Raw genomic sequence first — 25,018 nt, 5'->3', positions numbered from 1 at the left:
CTTCAGTTTCAAGGCTAAGTGCTATCATTTTACTAATTACCACTAAGATATCAAAGCTTACCTGAGGAAACAAAAACTGACAATAAGAAAAGGGGAAACAACTATCATAACCAGGAGAAGATGGAGCATGTAATTAGATCAGAAATATGACTTAATCAGGGCCAGTGAAACATGAGGATCAGCCTGCTGTCAGTAATCTGGGAAAAGTTTCTCTTCAGAGTATTCTTATCTCCTCTTGAAATTGTCATGTTTGCATATAGCATTTGTAACTACCCTGGATATCTTGCTAAGCTGACACTGATGATTTCCTTGTGGAAAGATGCAAAATACCTGGGTCCTTGATAACACTGTTGAAGTGCTTAATCAACCAAGCATGAAGGCTGTCCTACTTATTAGGTAAACAAAAGGTGAAAAAAAAGATATCTGTGTTCTTTAAAGCTGACTTAAGGGGCTTCTGTTACCAGCCCAAATATCCAATGAAATGACATTATAAGGGAAAAAGAAAAAACATATAAACAAAAAGGAGTAAACCCAGTGAAACTATTGGCAAAGGAAATGAGACAACACTTGAATAAATCAGGCCCTACTCTTCCCTCAGCAAGGGTTCAGTGTGCACCGAGGTAATTTACAGTTAGTGCTGAAAGCCATACTGTTTTTGTGATTGCACTGGATTAACATCATCTTGCCTTGTGAACTAATATGTAAGTTTGGATTCTCGTTGAGAATGTGTAATTTCTGGTTTGATTTGAACTAAGGTGATGCTTTAATTTGCTTGAAAAGAATAGCTCCTTGTGAACTAATATGTAAGTTTGGATTCTCGTTGAGAATGTGTAACTTCTGGTTTGATTTGAACTAAGGTGATGCTTTAATTTGCTTAAAAAGAATAGCTAACTTCTACTACCTGCAGCGCTTGAATGGTACTTTGTTTTCCAGGCGTTGAATCAGATTTTTTTTCCAGTTTTTATTGCTTGTATAGGATTACAGATTTGTTTTCAAATTGATACTTTATGAATTCGTTTTCTTGTTAACATTTGCCAAATCTCCTCCAGTAGCATATTGGCCCAAACAAATTTCAACCTTTAAAGACATAAGGTCAAAACTCCCAGAAAACACTAAATGAATTATAGTGTGGTATGAAATAAATAGTTAATGTAAACTAATTTTTGAGATTCTAAATGTTGAGGATTTGGGGCTCCAGATCATAATGTATCAGCTACTGTCAGTGTTTCAGTTAGATGCATGTGTCAGAAACAGATAAATAAAGGGAACTCCTTTGAGCATATAAAACTATGTTCTAGGATTTTATAATTCACTTCTATGTGTCTCCATCATGATGGTGTTTTCTGTTCTGGTCTTGAATCTCCAGAAAAATGTCACTGGAGAATATTCAGAACGGGGTGCAAGGGTGCTACTTCCTATGTCCTGTAGCCCCTGTGGCTAGTTCTCCCCATTGTCTCAGTTCCAGATATTTCCTGGCATAGCTGATACTTTCTCCTCATTTTTTTCCCCCTATAGCAACAACCCTCTGTCCCTTGGGGGTTTATGATCTATTGAGAGAATCTTATGAAAATCATGAGATGCATATACAAAAATCTTGCTGTATAAATTCAGAGACACCCAGTTATAAGCCCCTATTACAAGACTATAGCCCAGTTTCTGATATGATGTACAAATTTATGTCAATTAGAACTTACTGTAAATTAAATAAATCATCTATGCATTTAGTAAATATTTAGTGAGGACCTACATATACTGCTCTTGGTGCTAGAAATATCATGATGAGGAAGATAAACTCCCTGCCCTCATAGGGCTTATATCCTAGTGAGAAGAGAGACAGATAACTATAAGCAGATAAAACAAAAGAATGTATAATATAAAATTAGGTAAGTGTAATGAAGAAATAACAAAGTATGGTAAGAGGGTAAAGAGTGACAGCATGCTATGAAGAAAACTACATCAAAATAAAACAAATGCAAAATTTTGCATTTCTTTAATGATTTTTAAACTATTTTTTCTAAACCTTTGTTATAATTTCTTTATATCAATAATATTGGGAATATAAGATGTAGGAATCATAAAATCTTTCATTAAAGCTCTTTCTATGGTTACTTAAATAAATTGATTTAAAAAAAAGAAATGATGGGTAAAATTAATATGCTTTCTTTGGAAAATCAGAAATAACCAAAAAAGAATTTTTGCTAGATTTTATTCAGTAAAATTTCATGGAAAATTCAGTGAGCTCTTGGTGAAAGTCTTCTTAGCTTACCGTACTTTTGGCTTCTGTAAAGTTAGAGATCATCTAAAAGCTGGAAGATGCTCGGTTTCCACAAATGAAACCAAATGGAAATGGTGGTAGAAGCATATTATCCTCCCACAGACCTTCTGAGAAAGGCAATGAAGTTAGGTTTTATTTAATGCAGATGTACTATCACTAATTTTCTGTCTGAAGACGTACTTGACAGTGGTCTTACATCCACGTATACACAGACGTATAACATTAATATATTTAACCCAGCTGACCACAGAACACTTGTGTTGCCTTTAGAAGTGGCAGAAATACTGAGGAAATTCATAGTCAATCCTTCCATAGTAAAAAAAAAATCTCCATTGCTCTTTTGGCCACAGAGGAAGGATTTGCAAGCACACTTGTCTGCAATTTCAGGCAGTGGAATGTGCTCTCTTATTATTGCACAGTCTGAAATGCGACAAAATATTTCACCTTTTCATGCCATGCCAGTTGGAAAAAAGGTTTTTTAATGGGAAAACCACCACCTAAGTCATTGCCAAAAGTGATGCAAATGAACTCTAAAGGACTCTGCAGGGTGACTGGAACGTCTGGTTACTAAAGTAAATGGAGATAGACCTGACCCTAGTTTTACTTTATCAATGAATCTAAAGGAAGGATTTTCTTTTTTATTTACGGCAAGGAGTATATGCTTTTAGAACCCATGGTGCATTTTTTAGGATGTCCTCAATGGTGGTCAACTTTTTCCCTTTGAAAAAAGACACTTTTTTTTTTTTTTTAAAGAGACAATATAAAATCATTGGCAGCTGATTTTGAGAAAGAAGATGGATGATCAGGTTGGGCCACTTTTTCTCTTTTATAAAAACCAGAAGAGATTGTAAAATAAAGAGGCTAATTCTCTAGTGTAGCTGGGGCTGCTGTTACCAGGAAAGAGCTCCTGCAGTATTTCAAACAATGTGAGCATTACTGGAATAGTCCCTGAGGGAAATCTTTGAAAGATGACATTTAGTGGAGTGCAAACATTTCAATATACATCATAATCACCCCTCAGGTAAAAAGGATAACGTGGAATAAAGTAAATTTAGCATGACACCATGGGGAAAAATGTGAGAATAGAGGCAATATTCCTGACCAGAGTGTTAAGAAAAGCATGCCTTAGATTTTGCCCTTGAAGAATGTGTAAGATTTAGATGTACAGAAAAGGACGTGTATTCCATCCCATGGATGGAAAAAGAAGCAGAGAAATGCGAGGGACATGTGTGAGATAGGGAGTAGGTCAATTTGACCTTTGTAGAAAAGAAGCAGGCAATAAGTGTCATTAGGTATATTGTGTTAAATTTGGACTTGGGTGCCAGGATCTCAAGGAGTTCTGATTGATATTATGGTCAGTGGAGAGTCACTAAAGATTTTTGAGTAGAATCACAGTGTAGAGAAAGTAGGATATTAAGAAGATCCATCTGGTAGTGGAATGGATTGGAGAGAGGAGGAGACTGGAGAGGAGGAGGCCAGGCGTGGGCTTTAATGGCAGAAGAGATGTGATGTGATAAAAATCTCCCTTGTGATGGCTATCATGTGCTGTTAAGTGGGAAAACATGATGAAAATACACATTTCTCACCCACAAAATGTCAGAACATTCAACTAAAGCATATATATTAGAATAATGCATCAGGAAATATAAATTTTCCTATAATTTATAGTGGGAATACCTTAATTCTGCTGTCAGGCAATCACAGCAGAGATTTTTAAAATCTTGGTATGCTCCAAATATTCTTTGTAAAAAAAAAAACATTAAAAATTTCACATTGCACTTTATTATTTTTTATCAAATACTAAAGATGGTTTCTTAACTATTACTTATTAACAGTTGCAAGGCATCATGCTCAAAGTTGTGAAGGAGAAAAGGTGAAACATAAGTAGAAATTGCCTTTAGGGAACTGACTGTCTAGAAGGGGAGGTGACCGACACCAGCTAAGGAGAATGCATGGGCTAAGGTGCTGAGTTCCAGCTAGAAAGAAAATGCTAAACAGGCGGGAGAGATCATATGCAGCTATTTAGCGAAGATTTGTTGGGGAAATGGCCCTTGAGCTTGGCCTGGGAAAATATGTGAGACTGGCCATGATGGTCTGGAGAGAGGAAGAATATTGCTTTGCATTATTCTTTTTATTTACTGTTTGTTGAAAGATACAAAAATTCTGGGAATATTTTGGCAGGGGAAAAAAAACCCCTTTTTTGGCTGTACAAATATGTCATTCTGTTTCATTACATTGGGAATATTGCTTTAAGATAAAAATTTTAGTATAGTTTGTACTGCTAAGAAAAGGAATTAAAGGTCTTTTAAAATATAAAAGATAAATGAAATAATATGTCTCCTAAAGTGGTAACAAAGCATAGAGGTTAAAATCATGAACTCTGGAGGCAAATGGCCGGGGTTCAAATCCTAGCTCTAACCCTTACCAGCTGTGTGACTTTGAGTAAATGATTGAACTTCTTATGTCTGTCTTAGTTTCCCTATCTATAAAAAGGGGGCTAGAGTAATGTTTACCTTGTAAAATATTTTGAGATTAAATTACACACACACATACACATACATATATATAAGGGGCTGGGATTTGATTATGTAAGGGGCTGGAATTTTATTTTACCCTACTTAAAAGCTAATAAATTACACTGTTATTTTTTCATGGATGTTGGCAAAACATATCAAACTCCTGGGTCAGAGACAAAGAACTTCACTATTGATGGTCAGCAAGCAGCATGAGTATCAGGTTTGCATGTAGAGGATCCAGGTCGACGTTATACACACAGTGGGTTTATGTTGTAGCCAGGGAACACTAAGCTTGGGAAATCCACCTGTTTTATAGCAGCTAGTAAGTGGGCCTGCTCTTGGTTCTAATGGGAGACATTATCTCATTCTTCAATGTTACTTGCTGCTAATACAACCCTGAGAAATGGCTTGGGTAATGGGCTATTAAGGCCTTGCGTTATTGGCATACCTAGCAAGGCATATAGGGGCATGAGATATTCATGAAGGACCATCTCCCTCAACTGTGTAAACACTTAAGAACAGTGCTGTGCACATATTAAAGACTCTTGATAAAGAACAAGGACCTACTGTAAAGCACAGGTATCTATATCTATATATATCTATGTCTGTATATATATATATCTGAATCATTTTTCTGTACACCTGAAACTAGCACAACATTGTAAGTCAACTATACTTCAATAAAAAAAAAATTAAAAAGGACTCAGTGAATATACAGTATTATCTTTACTGCAGAATAGTCTATGTGGTCTAAAATGTAGTTCTTCTTTGAAAGCACAACTATTGTGAAATAAACTTTAACTTAAGGTTTGAGTATTGCAATATTTACTATATATTCAGGTAAAAAGAATTACAGAGACTCTACTCAGTGATCTGTGGTGACCTAAATGAGAAGGAAATCTAAAAAACAGTGGATATATGTATACGTATAACTGATTCACTTTGCTGTACAGCAGAAACTAATACAACATTGTAAAGCAACTATACTCCAATAAAAGAATTACAGAGAAATGTGTTTATATTAACAGATATTTCTCAGAGGTATACTTGGAGAAATTTGAAATTTTGGATCAGTTTTGTTTTGGATCAATTTGAAATTTTGTTTTGGACTTTAACTGCTTTGGGTCCATTAGTCATTTTGACAGAAGTTTAAACACTATGTCAATATTTTATTAATTAAACCAAAGTATAACAATTAGAATGTAAAAATGATCCTAATTAATGTTATGATAGCTTTCTGTGAGGGAGCCAGAGGCTGTTACCACCTTTTATGCACCACAAACTATGTCTGGGGCTTTTTCTTTTGATTATTATGTTGCTTAGGGTTTTAGATTTTTGGACCATTTCACAAATGTTTGTACATATGTAGATATGGAAAATCATCAGAGAAAAATTAAAAACAAATTTTTTTGACTCAATAGGACAAAGCCATATTTCCAACAAATATTCGGAAAGAAAAAGAAAGTCAGGGATCACTTAGGAAAGATGAAAGACAGGAAAAAAATAGCAAGTATATATAATATTGGTAAAGGAGTACTTTTGAAATGTTGAGTGTTTCAGCTATTAAATGCCAGAAAGAGATGCTATAAGGGAGATATTAAAAGAAAAGACAACTCAAAGCTAAAAACTGTAAGTAAAAAAGAATATTAAAATGCTTCTTAGGGGGACCTTGGTTTTTTTAAAAGAAAATTTGAAGTGGAAAAGAAAAGGAAAGTCTATTTGTATAAACTTTGATGAAAAAATTGATAATATTAACAACAAGTAGAAACTCCAGATAGATTTCATCTCAGAAAAAAAAAAAAGATTGAGGAATAGGTTGAAGGAATTAATTTGGCAGACCAGAAGAGACTGTAAGTACTGCAGGCTACCTTCAACGGGGTCAACTACAGTTTGCCTCTAGTCTGCTCTCTGGTTTCAGTGCTTTCCTGCTGTTAAATTTAAGTGGCTTCTATGTGGTCTGTACCATACTACATTTTCAACTGACTCATCATTAACACTATTTGGAAGCCTTGTACTGGAACTCAGAATCCTGAGAAACACGCCCAGATTGAGTGTGTCTTGCTGGCTGAGCTACAGGAGACAGTCCGTGAGCGTAATGTCACAGAGGTTGTTTTTTTTAAGGAACTCTGAGTTGGGTTTCTAAGGTTCCATTATGTAACTAAGTAAAAAACTCTATTTACTGTTTTCATGTACACTTGGGAGGTATTATAAGCACCAAACTAGAGAACTGAACATGCAAATCATGGGGTTACATCCATGGTTCAGTGGGGTTTTACTCAGTACTTGTACTTTCTTCCAGTTTTCTTTTTAGTGCCATTCTGTTTGAATTAGCTGAGCCATGAGTGACAATGAGTTTGGTATAGTGTTTTTAAAAATAGTATCATGAATCAATAGACAAAACAAATGTTTTTATGAGAGTGGGCATGCCATTGAATGCCCATTTACTAGGTGCCCGGTAGCCCCTACGTGAGGTACTTCTTATTATGTTTGTTTACTTATTTTTTGGATGCATTGGACAAGATGGGGCTATGTATTTTAAAAAATTTTATTTGCACTCTCAGTAGTCTGAAGGGTAAACAAAACGCAAAATGATGAACAAAAAAGGTTTCCCATATAAGGAGGCCCAGACTAAATTAATTCAAAACAAAGAAATTATGGGGTCTGTGTGTGTGTGACTGTGTGTGTGTGGAGGGGCGCACGGTTTCTGTGCACGCCCTTATGCCTAACCACAATTGCCTAGGCATTTCTCATGCATTTGTATCCTCTCTCACATTAGCATCTTAGAAGGCATATATTCACTACTTTTAGAGTACCTTGTGTTGTATTCGTCCCTCAGGCCACAGCTGTCTAGATCAGAATTGGACAATAGACCCAATTTATGCCGATCAGTTTTTCTCTCCCTTTCAAGAATTGAACTGGGTCACTAAGAAGCTGATAGTGAGATAACGTTAAGCATGTAAACTAAATGGACATATTAGAGTGAGGGCTGGTGTAGATTCCATGACATGCAAGCCAGAGCAGTTGGAGAATTTAAAACCATGAGTAAGATTTGAAACCATGAAAATTAGGACTAAGAACATCCAAGGCACAAGGTCCAGCTTTGGCAAAGGCCATGGAACACCCAAAACAGTCATTATCAGAAAATATGATCACTTGGAGAATTTTATTGCATGCTATTTTATTGTAGGCTGGCACACAGAAACCCACAACTGATGGGAAATACTTTGGCATTCCATAGTCCCCCAAATTATACACAGTAGTGACTGTATCTATATGGAGGCACAAACTAAAATATTTTGGTGAAGAGTTCTTCCTGGAACCCATGAAGAGAACAATAGCAATAACAGAAAATTTTACCTGTGCAAATGAGTAGTGATTCTTTTTTTGAGTGTGGATGAATTCTTTAGCACTTTAAAAAGATTTATTCACAAAAGAATGAAACTGGACCACTGTCTTACACCATACACACAAAATTAACTCCTAATGGATTGAAATGTTGAATGTAAGACCTAAAGCTATAAAACTCCTAGAAGAAACCATAGGGGCTTCCCTGGTGGCGCAGTGGTTGAGAATCTGCCTGCTAATGCAGGGGACACAGGTTCGAGCCCTGGTCTGGGAAGATCCCACGTGCCGCGGAGCAACTAGGCCCGTGAGCCACAACTACTGAGCCTGTGCGTCTGGAGCCTGTGCTCCGCAACAAGAGAGGCCGTGACAGTGAGAGGCCTGCGCACCGCGATGAAGAGTGGCCCCCGCTTGCCGCAACTAGAGAAAGCCCTCGCACAGAAACGAAGACCCAACACAGCCAAAAATAAACAAATTAATTAATTAATTAATTAAAAAAAAAAAAAAGAAACCATAGGTGGTAAGCCACTTGACATCAGTCTCAGTGATAAAGTTTTGGATCTGACTCCAAAAGCAATGGTAACAAAAGCAAAAATAAACAAGTGGGACTATATCAAACTAAAAAGCTTCTGTACAGCAAAGAGAACTATCAACAAAATGAAAAGACAATCTACTGAATGGGAGAAAATATTTGCAAATCATATATCTCTTAAGGGGTTAATATCCCAAATATATAAAGAACTCATACAACTCAACAACAACAAAACAAACACCTGATAGAAAAATGGGCAGAGGATCTAAAGAGACATTTTTCCAAAGAAGACATACAAATGGCCAACAGGCACATGTAAATATGTTCAACATCGCTAATTAATAGGGAAATGCATATTAAAACCACATTGAGCTATTATCTCATACCTGTTAGAAGGGCTGTTATCAAAAGACAAGAAATAACAAGTGTTGGCAAGGATGTGGAGAAAAGGGGACACTTGCACACTGTTGGTGGGAATGTAAATTGGTGCAGCCACCATGGAAAACAGTATGGAGATTCCTCAAAAAATTACAAATAGAACTACCATACGACCCAGCAATTCCACTTCTGGATATTTATCTGAAGAAAACTAAATCACTAATTTAAAAATATATATGCACTCCTATGTTCATTTGCAGTATTATCTACAGTAACCAAGATAAGGAAAGAACCTAAGTGTCCATCAATGGATGAATGGGTAAATAAGATGTCACATATATCTACATATTTTATATATATATATATATATATACACATATAAGATGTCACATATATCTACATATTATATATATATATATATACACATATATATATATATGAATGCTAATCAGCCATAAAAAACAATGAAATCATGCCATTTGCAACAACATGGATGGAACTTGGGGAATACACTAAGTGGAATAAGTCAGACAGAGAAAGACAAATACTGCATCGTTTCACTTATATGTGGAATCTAAAAAACAAATCAAAACAAAATCAAAATCATAGGTACAGAGAACAGAATGGTAGTTGCCAGAGGGGAGGGGTGTTTGGGGGTGGGCAAAACAGGTGAAGGGGGTCAAGTGGTACAAACTTCCAGTTATAAAATAAATAAGTCATGGGGATGTAATGTACAGCATGGTGACTATAGTCAGTAATATCATAGAGCATACCAAGAAAGTTGCCAAGAAAGTAAATCCTAAAAGTTAAATTTGTATGGTGACAGATGGGAACTAGACTTTTTGTGGTGATCATTTTGCTGTATATCCAAATACTGAATCATTATGTTGTACACCTGAAACCAATATAATGTTATATGCCAATTATACCTCAATAAAATTTTTCTAAAAAGGTTTATTCTTGACCTCTTCTTCCCACACCCATCCTCCATATCTGCTCTGGGTTTGGAGTAAATTATATAGCAGTGCTGGAGTACTTAAGCTTAAACTCCTCCTGCAAGTATTATATATTTTTATGAGCGAATTCTCATCTGGAGAGCTGGCCTTTGGGACTATGTCTGTGAACATGTTTTAGCCTTTAAGTACAATAGTGCTTGCAAAAGCCTAGACATCTCAGTCAAAAGGGAAAGCTCTCAGATGTTTGAACATGACTGATGACGCTAGTGCTGAAGGGTTCGCCTAATTATTTAACCCCAAAAATACAAGTTTGGGACGTTATTAACATCGTACCTGCTAAGTGGGCGGATGATGGACTCAGCTGTAGTCACCATCATAATTGCTTTGTAATTGATAAAAGCTCAGTTTAACAAAAATTATTGAGTAACTATTGTGTTCTAGGCATATTCTAGAGGCTAGAGATAGATAAATCAGACAGGAAAGGCAATAGAAATCTGCTACTAATAAATACAATAAATGTTATCCATTCAAGAATGGAAGTGCAGGCAAACTACGGAGGTGGTGAAATTGTTATTCTGATGGGGATGGGTTGGGGGGAGGAGCAGCCAGGCTTCCCAGAGGGGTGAGTGGTGAGCATTTTGTGGCTGGGAGCCCATCAAGCAGAAAAGGAAGGGAAGTACTCCAGACAGGGAAGCAGCAGGTATGAGGTGGTACAACAGCATGCGGTGTGCCAGAAAGTAGTTCAGGGTTGTTAGAGCAAAAAGTGCCTGTGTGTCTGGGATGGGAGGGGGGCTGGGGGCTGAGGGCTGGAAAGGAAGGAGATGAGGCTGAGACCCAGCAAGGAGCATGCTGGGAGGACCTGGCATGATGGGCCAAGGGGCTCAGGCTTTGTTCTCTAGTCTGAGTGGTGGGAAATTACTGCAAGATTTAAGCAGAAGAGTGGGTGGTCACACTAGAGGTTAGCAGTATCTCTGAGGCAGATTGGATCCACTTGTCAAAATACTAGAGACAAGAAGGTAGATTGGTTGGTGAGGACACTGGCCTTAAAATTAGGGGTGGAAAACTACAGCGCTTGGGCCCAAACTGACTCACCACCTCTTTTTATTGGGCCCAGGAGATAAGAAAGGTTTTTACAAATAAGCATTTTCAATCGACTTGATGATAAGGAACACTAACCTTGAACCCCAATTAAGCAAAATTTATCTCCCTGAATTCTATTTTTCTCATTAGTAGATCTACATTACAATTTTTTCTCAATAATTGTTATATTTTTAATTTATTCAGTAAAAAATTGGAGAAATTTGTTTTCTCTTTTGTTATATAAGCACATAGATAACACCCTCAATTTTTCCTCTTGGCCCACAAAGCACAGAATGTTTACTTTCTGGTTCTTTACAGAACAAGTTGACCAGCTCCTGGTCTAAATGAGAAATAATGAGGATAGTATGAAAGGACAGGAGGCAACGGACCTCATAGTGAGGCCCATTCGGGTGTGAGTCCCTGTAAGAGGATGTTAATTTTCTGACTATGCACTGATTTGGAAAACACAGGGGTGTAACAAATATGTTTTTGCCATGTAGACAAAACAATAAGTTGTCTAAATTGATCATTTTCAATCAGCTGTAGTATCATGAAGACTTAAGATCATTAATGTGTATTTTAAAAAGGGCTTTATATCGTCTTTATCAAGTTAAAGCAGGTAAATAGAACTCCTCTATACATATTGGCATTGTTTTTAAATACCATCATGTAGATAAGTGCATAATTTCTTATTTTTTTTTAAATGCTATTAAAAAAAAATACAAGATAGTGCTGATGCTTTAAAAAAAAATCCCAACAGGAGAAAAAGATACATAGTAAAAAGTGAATTTCCATTTCACTTTAGTCTCCTTGTTCCTCAGTTTGGCAGTCCTCTCCAGAGGCAATTTATTTTGCCAGTTTCTTATACTTCATACCCATACATATGTAACGTGTATATGCATATAGCGCCATTTTCTTTTATTCACACAGTAACACACTCTACATACTGTACTGTATCTTCCTTTTGCCGGTTAATATAACCTGGAGTTGATTTCATATCAATCTTTATAGCTCTCCCTTATTAAGAGCTCCATAGTATTCTGACACATGGATGCTATAACAAATAACTGTGTACAAACATCTCTATGCATGTACTACAGGGTTTCTATAAGAAACATTTCTAGAAGTAGAATTTCAGAGCAGGGGATATTTCTAATTTAAACTGACAAATATTGTCAAATTGACTTTCAAAAGTTGAACTAATTTATACCATCTCAACTATATATCATAGTGTATGTTTTCTTATCTCTTTGTCAAAATAGGGTGATAGCCAACTCTTAAATCTTTTCCAGACTGATAGATGAGAAAACAAGTCATTCCCTTATAATCTTTAAGTACATTTCTCATATGATCATGAAGTTGAACATCTTTTCATGTGTTTAAAGGTCATTTCCTTTTCTTTGAATTGTCTGTTCATGTTCTTGGCTTATTCTTTTATTGGGATCATGTTCTGTTTTAAAAATAATACAATTCTTGAAAGTACTTTGTCAGGGAAAGAAATCCTATTCAAGCCAAATTTTATAGATGGAAAAAAAAAACCCTTATTATTCAAAGATTTCACTTACTTTATCAGAAAACAAGAATTGCCTAACTTAGCTTACTTTTACACCACATCCTGTGAGAGAGCCACACAAATCCATGTGATCTATAATCAATATTTTTTGTGACCATATCCCCCTATTGAATAATCTCAGTTATTGGCCCAAAGTCTAAATGAACAAGTTCAGGGATGCAGATCCAGGGTGAAGAAAAAATAAAGTAAAATCCTTTTCATGTAACAGAGCCAATCCCAAGAGGACTGGAATAGTAATCAGAAGAGAAGAAAAAACTAGCAATTTTAATTCATGCAGAATAGCTGAAAATTATGCAAAAAATACATTTGAAAGAAGAATGGAATTTGGAATTAAAATACACACTTTTATTTGAGTAAATTTTAAAGTCAACTCTCATATTGCCTAGGAAAAAGATGCTTACCAAATAAAAAGCTGTTGCTTTGGCTCAAAAAAAACCTGTTTTAAATGAGACAGAGGCTTCATGATCAGACTGCTTTTCTTGGGACTTGTATTCTCTGCCCATGTATAAAATTTCATGAGGTTTAACACATAGGCTAAAATCCAAAGTAAAGCTCCTCAGAGGTGCGAGTTTGAGCTCAGCACCCTCGTGCTTCTTTCTGTCAATAAGTTGTTGAAAATTAGAGAGATCTATACATGTACCCCCATAGACACAGAACCAGTAACGGACACCCAGGAACACGAGGGCGTTGAACTAAAAGAGCTCTAGAATCTGTGCTTACAATGAGGAGGACCCTTAAGGAAAGCTCAGTCCAAGCTCTGCCATGTGTCCCCTCAGGGCAGTTAGCCAGTCTTTAGAAACTTTCTTCCTACAGAAAAAGGCAGCTAAGTACACTCTCAGGTATCTTTCTTGAGGAATCGTGGATGTCAAACACATGTTATCACTCAAGGAGCATTGTTATAAATCAAGTTAAAGCCTTGGCAAGAATTTCCTATTTTCATCAGTGGTATTTAACTAGCAACCCTTAAGAATGAAAACAAAACTAGAGGCAGCCTAGGGGCATATTTATTGCGACTTTCTTTCTCTGAGACTTTCTCTGCTAAGGCAGGCTTTGTTGTGGACACCTTCTGATGTTTTCAGTTAAGAATAGGACTGGTTATTCTGATGTTTTGCCCATAATAGAACATTTGATATCATTAACTACATGTGGAGAATTTATTGGATAATCCCTTTATTCATTTTAAAATAAAAAACATATATCTGTTGACTCCTTTAATGGTTTATAATTGATGCTCATGTAAAATTTTTAACCCACTATTTGATTTCCTGTGCTTAATCATTATAGGCTGAGTCAAAGAAGCTAAACTTTCCCTTGGCAAATTGCTATTCCAAATGGCCTAATGCTACATCTGTGGCCTTTGGAACATTTCTGGATCAGCTGTAGACAGCAATGAAATTCTATCAAATTTAAATTCTGTTTAAATTTCCAAGTAAGAGATTGATTTTAGTTGACTTATCACATTTATGCTGTTGGCTTATCACATTTATACAACAGTTCATTTTATGATCTCCGGTCTTCTTTTTCCACTCTCACCACCTCTTCATCCTTCATTATTCTCTGATCTGCTGCTCTTGAGCAAGTTAGTCCCCTGCCACCCTCCTGCATGTCTCTTATCCTCCTCACACACCATTTCCCCCCATCTTTGTTCTTTTAAGTGACCAGGAACTTCTGAATATTCTTGGGACAGCATCCTGAGATAACTGAAGGGAGTGGCATCATAATTACCCTTTTAAGAAGACATTATGTTAAAGTTGTTTATACTGTTTGAATTTTTGCTTTTGATATTTTCTGGAGTACTTTTTTTATTGAATGAAAAATTCTTTAAATTCTATACTGCTTTACAATTTTCAGAATTTTACACACATGGTTTCATTTAATCCCATAGTATGGATTTTCTGGAGTAATTTAACTATTCTTAAATGTTCAATTAAAGTGGTTAAAAGAGAAAATCTTGTATCCAAGCAAAAATCACCTGTCTTGCTATCTCCATTCCATTTTCCTCCCTGCAATTATTTCGTATCTGTTAAAATCTGATTTGTCACTCTTCTGCTTTAAACCTTCCTTTCTGTGGTTCCCATTGCTTTTAGGGAAAAGCTCAAATGCCTTAGCAGGGCTTCCAAGGTTCCCTATGATCTGGCGTTTCTCTTTAACACTTCCTCATTCTCCTCACCAGCCCCGTAGAGAAGTGAAGGAGTCATGGTTAAGAGCATGGACTCTGGAGATAGAACACTTGGCTGTGGTACCTGGTTCTTCTCGTTCCATCTCTGTGACCTTGAGCAAGTTACTTAACCTCTCTGTGCCTCAATTTTCTCATTTGCACTTTGAGATAATAACTGAACCTACTTCATGAGGTTGTTGTGAGGATAAAATGAGGCAACATGTGAAAGGAACTTAAAACAAGGTCTGACATACAGTAAGTATTAAGTAAATATTTGCTATTGTAATTTCTATTTCAATTATTTTAAGATGCTATACCCTCTGCTTCCAGATCTCTGTACCGCTTTTCTTTCTTCCTAGAACTTTCTCTCTTTAATTCTTATCATTATTTGTATAATTGTCTCTCTTCCTTTTTATTAGTCTGAGTTCACAAGAGAAACAGAACCAGTATATATGTATTGATTGGCTCACCTGATTATGGAGGCTGGCAAGTCCCAAGATCTGCAGGGTGAGTCAGCAAACTGGAGGCCCAGAAGAGCTCATGTTTAGTTCCAGTCTGAGTTCAGAGGCTTAAGAACCAGGAGAGCTATTCACTCTGTATTTCTGGATTTTATTCTTCAGCATTGGGAATGGGTACAGTCTATGGCTATGAAAATTGTGGTACAATTATTTTAAAATTTTTGATCAAAAAGATATCATGAATTGCTCCAAATTTGATTTTCAGAAACCTTATTTTCTATTTTAAAGATGAAAGAAACTAAGGGCTAGACAGGCTAGGTGACTTGTTCAAGGCCATAACACTTCTAGTAAAGATGACACCAGGACATAGCTAGGTTCCCATGACATAGCCCATGCTCATTTCTCCACCTCACCTCTGTATGGAAAGATGACCAGCTTACACCAGGTCAGATTAATGGCCATGGCCTCAATAGCCTTCTGTTCTAGTGTTTCCAAAATTCAGAATGGTCAGAATCAACTAGAGGGCTATTTAAAACACAGATTTCTGGTCCCCCCTTCCTCACACACAGAGTTTCTGATTCTGTAGGTCTAGGTTGGACCTGAGACTTTCTATCTGTAAGTTCCCAGGTGATGCCAATGCTGCTGGTTGGAGGCCATTTTCACTTTGCTACTTGAACCAGTTTTACTGGCTAATCTTTCTCGGCGAGGCGGGTGAAAGAAGACAGGTTGGGCTTGCTACTCTACTGTGTTTTTACTAAGTTCTGCCACCTGTCTAAGCATGCATGTGGAACTATTTTCTCTATGATTGTATCCTTGATGCAGTTCAGCTTTCAGCTATTTATTTAATTTTTAAAAATCTTTTGAAAGTAAAAAAAAAAATCAATGTTTCTGGAATAGAGCTTTCAATATGGGACTGGGCAGGAACTACTGCTATTAATCTCATGATATAATATGAGTCAAAGAAAAACAAACAGTCAAGATTTTGTTATGCAAATTTTGGAAGTTTCATTGTCCTACTAAGTACGGGTAAGATTGTTGTTTATGATTGTGTAAGTAGATCCCACGTGTCGCATTTCTGAGAATTTCTCCCCAGAACTATGACCAACTGTAAGGTAACCCTGTACCTATGTTTGTTTCTACAACCTGACTTTGCTCCCTGCTCATTCCTGGAAGGGGAATGGGTGGATGCCTGACCAAAAGGGCTGATCAGATCCTGCTCCTGAGACTTTGAAACAGAGGTATTTGTTATAGATTCATTTAGTTCTAGAAACTGAAGGACATTTATATGAAGGAGCAGGGGGGTCAATTACTTACCTTCATGTGCAAAGTGAAGCAGAGAAAGTAGCCTGGAGACACATACACACACCCACATAGAGAGGCAGAGAATAACTGGGTTCTTGCTGCTTTTCCAGTTGCAGGTTCCAGTTCCTAAGGAGGCCTGACCAGAGGTTTGTAAGATGCTCCTGATTCTTTCTGAGACTCTGTGATTTTTGAGTGGGTTTTTGTTTTTGCCCTCCAGAATAGCCTAAGAGAGTTTGCTACAGACATACTCTTCCCATAGAACCACCTTTCCTCGGGGACAGTGTTGTAATTGGCGAGGAACGGAGAATCAGCAGTGCCGCCTCTGTGAGGAACTAGTTACAGGACCTCAGGGACATTACTTTCCTACCTCAGATCTGTCACCTGTAAATAGAAGAGTTCATTTAGATTATATTTAAAGAGCCCTTCCAGCTCTAATATTTATGCTAAAGGAAAACAAGGAAAATGGAGGTTGCCCATTCTTGATCTGGAATTTTAAATGGGAGCCTCATAACGTTGGGGCTGAGTCTGGGTGGGGACAGCAGCGTTCACCTGAAGGACCTTAAAGAGAGAACCAAACTAAGAGGAAGAGTCAAGATGGCTTAAACAATTACCCCTAAAAATAGGGAGAAAGTCTGGTCATTCCAAACTTCTTTATTAAGCCTTTGTGCAAGGTTTTCAACATGAGGGTTAGGGTTAGAATCACCTGGGAACCAAAAATTCAAAATCAAAACCAAAAAACAACTAATGTTCTGGTCACACTCTTGGCCAATTAAATCATGAATTCTACAGTGTGAAGAGGGAGGCAGGCAGGCATTCCTGGGTGTTAAAGCTCTCCAGGTGATTACAATCATGGCCAAGTTTGAGAACTACTGTGTGTTTGTATTTGCATTTGTTTAAAAAGGATGTGATTAACTTTAAAAGGTCACAGCTGAATATAAGCAACCTAAGCAATGCGGGCATGCAGGTAAAAGCAGAGCTCCTGTAAACTGAAAAAAGAAAACTTAAAATGTCGAGAGCCATAAAAGTTCCCTGTTCCAAAGACATTTATAATATGATCTATATGTTTAAATATTTCTTAAGAATATCAAGGTAATATAGATAGCAAAATATCTGACTTTGAAAATCTTGGAGTTACCAAGATAATGTTAAATTTCCTTCCATATTTTTAAAGAAGGTAAGTAAATGTAATATATATTTTTAAGAAGGCTTCTAACAAAATAGTTTGAATAAAAGGAGAAAGCTTCAGGATCTAAGGTAAGACTTCTCTGTGCTAAAAATCAATAATGAGATAGCCTTAATCTCAGTGTGTTAACAACATAGGCATTGTTTGCATGGAACTGAGTTTGTATGGAACTGAGACAATTTAGGGGATGTTAGGGGCTCACAAAAAAGGATTCAATCTTAGCGTTTGAATTTTCAGGTTTCATTGGAAAAGACAGTGGCCCAAGAGAGCTTTTTGTAGTCCATGGTTTACTCTCTGCTTCATTCTCATCGCTCAGTTTCTCTCTGGTTTCTTTATCTATTTTCACCACTTACTCTCTCATTCTATATCTTCTCTAGTTGGTGGATTCTCCATACTGTCTTTCATATGCTTAAAACTTCTGTCTATTGACCTGAAGGATCTTCAGTCCTTTCTTCATTTACCTACTTTATGTTGGGCATTGGGCATACAGCAGTGAATAGGTAGGAAATTTCCCTGCCCTCACAGAATCAGCATTTTAGTGGAAGAAAAAGACAATTAACAGGAAAACAAGTAAACAAGGTGATTACTGAGTAGGATACATATTATACTAAGAGGCACACTAACTGGTGGATATGAGATAGTAATTTTCTTTAGATTGCTGATTCACAAGTTGGCTGCCGTTAAAATCACCTGTAGAGGTTTGGTTTATTTTGTTTTAATTCTGATGCCATGGTCCTATTCAGATTAATTAGTAGGAGTGGGATGTGGTCAGCTGAAGTTTTTATAAGCTTCCTAGGTGATTCGGATACATGGTGAGGATTGAGAATTACTGTTTTAGAGGAAGATCTCTTGAAGAAGATATTTGAACTGAGACCTGAAGGAAAAAGAAGAGGAAGCCAGCTTGCTGGAGGGGGGAGGAGATTGCCCCAGAGAGAGGAAAGGGCAGTTGCAAAGTCCCTGAGGTGCTAGAGACTTTGGTGTACCCAAGGAAGACAGTGGAGGGCAGCATAGCTGGAGCACAGTAGATTAGAGAGAATGGAGATTTAAAAAGGCAGGTAGAGAGCAGTTCATGCCAGAGTTGGAATTTTATGTGTTTTCTATGTTTGAAGTTTAAATGAAATGAGAAGTCACTGGAGAATTGTACCAGGTAAGTGACATGATCTTAAGTATTTTTTAAAAGAACGCACTCTCTGCTGCATGGAAGATGGATTTTAAGGGGGCAGTGGTCACAGTGGAGAGACCAGATAAGGAGACTATGGCCTCAGCCCGATAGAGAAGATGGTGTCTTGGATAGCGTGGTGGCAGTGGGGTAAAAGGAATGCATGGACATGGAGAATATTTTTGAAGACAAACTAGTAGGACTTGCTATGTAGCTATTACCTAACTCCCTAAGAAAGAAAATCTGAGTAGTGAGTCAGTAACTTAGTTGATAGACCCACTCCATTCCCATTGCAGAACACCATGCCATCTTACAGGCTACTAGTTTTCCTTGTGTCAATCAATGGATGATTGTCTTAGTATCTGGAGCTCAAATGAATCATGGCCCATGATGCAGCTCATGTGGGACAAAGCAAGTTAATTCATACAGAAGGAAGAGCTTTATCTGGAGAGGGGTTACAGGTATAATAGTTACTCAGACTTTCTTAGATTCCCCTTTAATGATCATTTTTAAAATAAGATTTATCTTTAGTGAATGACATAATGATCAAATATATAAATTATGAAAACTGCAAACTTCTCACACAAAGGTGTGTGTAAATGTGTTTTAATTAAACTCGGGTAAGACAGGCATACTTTCAAGGCCAAGTTTTTTTTTTAATTGGGTTTCCATTCTGCTGGCCTCAGGCTGTCCAGCTAAACTGATTTTGTCTTTAAAAAATGCACATAGTAGTTTGGTTATAAAGAAGGAAGAAAATGTTGTGATTTTTGTTAGACTGTCATAAATCAAGTTTGAGAAAAACAACTAAGAATATGAATTTTCTAATGTAGCTTGTCATATGCAAAAATTCACATAGTTCAAAGAAATCTTGTAAATGAGAATATCTCTCTAAAAATGTTATAAACAGTCTTCAAATTTCTAGTGAAAGTACACGTGGAAAAAGTACTTTAATGTTTTCAATGAAAATTCACCAAATGTTTAAGTTCCCCAAACTTTAAGTATTAAGTCTTTGGGCATTTATTATTTATACATTTTGAATGTAAAGGTCTGTTACTTTTGCCTGTGACCAAATGGGCAAAACATACATTTTGAGCCTGCACAGATCCAATATCTCGATTCATTGACCTATAAAGTAAGAATTTCTTGGTTTTGTTTCTATAAAAAGGGAAAGAGAAAACATGAGAGCCAGAACAAAAATAGTATTTTTTAATGTTGCCTTTTCCCCATGGATTTCTGAGTTCTCTGTAATGGATACTTTCCATGAGTCCTTAAAAAGGATTTTTGTTAGCCAGAGAAACTTTCCATGAGCTTTCTTGCTTGCCAAAATTATTAAGACCTCCTGACATGATGTATGCTAGCCCAGTAATAACAAACTCTACCTCTAAAATTTTAGCTGCATGTAGAAAACAGCTTAAATTATATGTACATTTTGCCACTTGTATTTTAACCTGAATTCTGCATTCCTTCTTTTTTTAAGAATTAAGATTTATTACTTGAATAACTATACTAGGTACTAGACTGGAGAAGGAATATTAAGTAGTTAACAAAAAACTATGTAGGAATTCCCTTCTAGGCTGAGACACTGACTAACCTTCAGCTTTAAGATAACTCTGCTAGTGAATAGGAACATTGGTTGGATGTGAAAAGTTATGGAAGCTCAGATGTTTTGAATAAATGTTGATACAGTAGGGAAATCAACAGCATTGATCATAGGACTGTTTCCTTCCTTATCCTCCACTCCTTTAGACTTCTTTCCCTATCTCCAAATGAATGTCTTGTGGTTCTTTTGTTCCAAGCTCCATCTTCCATTTTCTTATCATTTGCTCCTGTACCTAGTATGTAATTCTTATCAAGTTCTCAAAGCATTTTCTTTCTCTTTCACAAACTTGCTGAAATCTCAGCACCCCAAGAGAAGCCCTGGAAATGAATTGATAAACATTTTCTTTCTCATTTAATTCCCCTGGTGTGACACACACACAGTGTAAGATGATTTCATAGCACAATCCTAGGCCGTTCTATTCACAAAAAATGTGGAATCTAGAAAAATGGTACAGATGGACCTATTTGCAGGGCAGGAATAAAGACGCAGATGTAGAGAACCGACATGTGGACATGGACGGGTATGAATTGGGAGATTGGGACTGACATATATATACTACCATGTGTAAAATTGATAGCTAGTGGGAACCTGCTGTATAGCACAGGGAGCTCAGCTCGGTGCTCTGTGATGACCTAGAGGGGTGGGATGGGGGTGGGATGGGGGGTGGGGGGGTGGGATGGGGGGTGGGGGGGTGGGATGGAGGTCCAAGAGGGAGGACATATAGGTATACATATAGCTGATTGACTTCGTTATACAGCAGAAACTAACACAACATTGTAAAGCAACTATATCCCAATAAAAAAAAGATGTCTGATTGTGTGATACCCACACACCACAGAAACAGTGATTTCAGCATCTTGGGAAATGCTTTTTCAGGTGGTGGTTAACCTTCAAGTTTTTCTCTTCCAAAATGACCCAGAGGGAAAGAGCAACAAAAGAGTATAAAAAGTAGAAAAGAAAGATCCCCCACCCCCAAAATAAGCCATTCCCAAATAACAGTTATCTGCACCCAACACTTTGCTGAGAATTCAACTGAAGGAGATACAGATGCAAACAAAAAAACAACAGTTAGAGATATGGGTATATAAACTCTAAGGGAAAGACCTAAAATTCTCTGCAATGAGTGTTAAAGACCTGATATAAAGAAACAGAAATTCTGGAATAGGTGCTTGTGGATCAAGACCAGTGCAGAATATAACAGGATTAGGAAGTCACACCCAACCAACAAAAGGGAAGGAAAATTTGAATTGAACCAGGGAAGATAAGTTTCCTTCTATATTAGTTTCCTATTGCTGGTATGAAAAATTATCACAAATCTAGTGACTTAATACAATACAAATTTATCTTACAGTTCTGGAGGTCAGAAGTTGGAAATGGGTCTTACTTGGCTAAAATCAGGTGTTGGAAGGAATTCAGGGCTTCATTCCTTCGGGAGACTCTAGAGGAAAATCTGTTTCTTAACTTTTCCAGCTTTTAGAGGTTTTTAGTGACTCTCCTCCTTCATTTTATTCCATAGTTTCAGCATAGTGACTGCAGTGTCTGGTGAGAGGTGGCTATGTCAGTGCCTGTCATGGAATTATTAGAGAACAAGAAGAGTGAATAGAGGTGGTTGTAGAGATTGTCAAAGGAGTTTAAGTACATGCAAATCATCCTCTGGGTTCTCACAGAAATGCATGCAAGTTACTCAGCAGAACATGGATATTATTGTGGAAAATGCAGGAAAGAGCCAGTGTAATTTGAGTTGATACTATTGCAATCTTTGGGTCTTGGTGAAACTTGGGGTTACATGTATATATATAGTCCATTCCTGAGTTTTGAGTTCAGACATTCTCAGCTAATCTTTTTTTATTCTCTAAATTCTATTATCCAATTATATATTGCTAAAGATAATTACTTGTACCAGCTAAATCTCAATTGAATTTGCTAGTACATTTTGGTATTTAAGTTGAGCAGTCTCAGCAGACAGCGCCCCTTACAGAAAGGGTCTAGCAATTACTCATGTTTGAGTGAATTACACATGACATGAATGGCTCAAAAGTGTTATAACATAAGAGCCACAATTGTTCCAGTTTGCCGACATAAAGAAAATATATTCCATACTTGATTTACTGTTTCTTCTGTAATTTCAAATTATATGTGTATGCATTCAATTTAGGATGTTGTTTCTTTCCATAAAACCGTTTAATTTGCATTTAAAAGCAGATTTACTGTGGTATAATTATTATATAAAGAACTGCGTATATTTAATGTGTACAATTTGAGTTTGAACATATGCAAACACCTGTGATACCATCATGACAATCAAAGTAACAGGCATATACAATACCTCCCAAAGTTTCCTTGTGTCCCCTGCTCTTTGTGTGTACGTGTGTGTGTGTGTGTGTGTGTGTGTAAAGATGGTCAGCATCATTAATTATCAGGGAAATGCAAATTAAAAATATGAGATATCACCTCACACTGGTTAGGATGGCTATTATCAAAAAACCCCCAAAAGATAACAAGTGTTGGCAAGGCTGTGGAGAAATTGAAACTCTTATACACTGTTGATGGGAATGTAAAATAATGCAGCAATTATGGAAAAAATATGGAGGTTCCTTAAAAAATTAAGAATAGAACTACCATATGATTCAGCAATCCTACTTCTGGGTATGTATCCAAAAGAAGCGAAATCAATCCTGAAGCGATACCTACACTCCCATGTTCACTGCAGTATTATTCAATAATAGCCGAGATATGGAAACAATCCAAATGTCATCACAGATGAATAGATACAGAAAATGTATACATGTACAATAGAATATTATTCAGCCTTATAAAAGAAGGAAATCCTGCCATTTGCTACAACATAGATGAACTTGGAGAACATTATGCTAAGTGAAATAAGTGTCATAGTAGAACAAATATGGCATGGTTTCTCTTATGGGATATCTAAATTAGGCAAACTCATAAAAGCAGAGAATATTTTTCATTGAAGTGCTCATGGACGCAAGGTTAAATTTTGTATACATGATCCTTAATGTGGGGGGAAAATAAGTTTATCATCCATCATCGATAATAATGTTAGATAATCCATTGTTAGAAATATATCCCTTTGTGTTGAGACATTTTCTCAAAAATGTCTTTTATAATGCATATACTCCTAAGAAAAATGGCTCATTTTGTTTTCAATAATGCAAGGTCATGTCCTTTAAGAATTACTTTCTCAAATAGTAACTACTTTGCAATGAAATTACTGTGGATATGTGAATTTTATATAAGTATGAATGCACTGATTTAGAGCACTGAAGGAGAAATTCTGTTGGGATATAGAAGGGCAAAATACTTCTTAAAAAGTAGTTGATATTTGAATTGGAAAAAGATTATCTAGATGGAAAGGAGTATCAAAAATGCCAAGATGAATAGACTCCAAAGACAATCTTTATTTAATTTATAATTTTTGTCATGAGCATCCCTGTGGGAAAGAGCTTACCATAGTATTTCTGAGTATATCCTTAATATGTTTCTTAAAACATGCTTTAAGAGCCAATGATATAGTGTTAAAATTTTGGCATATGAAAAAGCTAATGGTGTTATGGAAGTGGCGTGCATTCGGTTTGGTGTTCATTGGCCAATGATTAAGGGAATATCCACAGAAACCCTTATAAAATTGTTTAGGTAATTCTCTTCAGTATGGCTTCTGGCTATTTGCATTCTTTAGCACAGTGTATTATAATTTTTCAATGCTGAATAAAAATCTTCTAGACCTCAGACTTGGCTCTTAGAGAGCTAAACATTTTTCTTGATGTCATTAAGTTGATAGATAATTTTGGAGGCCACTATAAAGTCTATTTACAAGTGGAGGGAGTTGGGATTGTGGAGCACATACAAACAAAATCCATCTGGTGTTTATGTGAGTTTGTGCTTATAAAGGCAGTTTCCACCGTACAAATGGATTGTATTTTAAAAATTCACTTTGAAGTTCATTGTTTGGAACCTAGAACACATTTTTCCTTAGAACCAGCTGTTCTGTATAGCGGCTAGGTTCCTACACCAGCTATCAAAAGCCTCTTTAACTCACAGGATTCCTGAAATGTCCATGGATACTAATACCATTAAGGAAACAGCTATCATGAACAATGCTGCTCTCTGGAAAAATGAGCTTGAGTGCCAACTGGGGATGCTGGAGCATTCTCTTCCCCTTACCTTCTGCAAGTCATGCAATGAGAGAAACTCTGTAAAGAAAACAAATTAATTAGGTAGAAGAGTGCTAAATGCCAGAGCAAAGCAAAGAGAAATCAGTTAAATAAAAGAAGAAGAAATAGAGCAGTTGTAAGAGATGGAAAATAGAGAGGCTTCTAGAAGAGATACCAGAGAAAAAAATAATAGAACATCAGAGAAGTAATATATTAAGAGAGAATTTCTGAGAATTCTTTATATGGAAGAACAAAATGCCAAGAGTTGCTAAAACAACTTTGAAGAAAAATAAGGTAAAATTATAAAACAATAGTAAATTATAAATGACAAAAG

The sequence above is a fragment of the Eubalaena glacialis genome, chromosome 6 (genome assembly GCF_028564815.1).
Source record: "Eubalaena glacialis isolate mEubGla1 chromosome 6, mEubGla1.1.hap2.+ XY, whole genome shotgun sequence".
In the NCBI taxonomy this organism is placed as follows: domain Eukaryota; kingdom Metazoa; phylum Chordata; class Mammalia; order Artiodactyla; family Balaenidae; genus Eubalaena; species Eubalaena glacialis.
The sequence above is the reverse complement of the archived record's forward strand: the minus strand, read 5'-3'. Positions refer to the sequence as shown.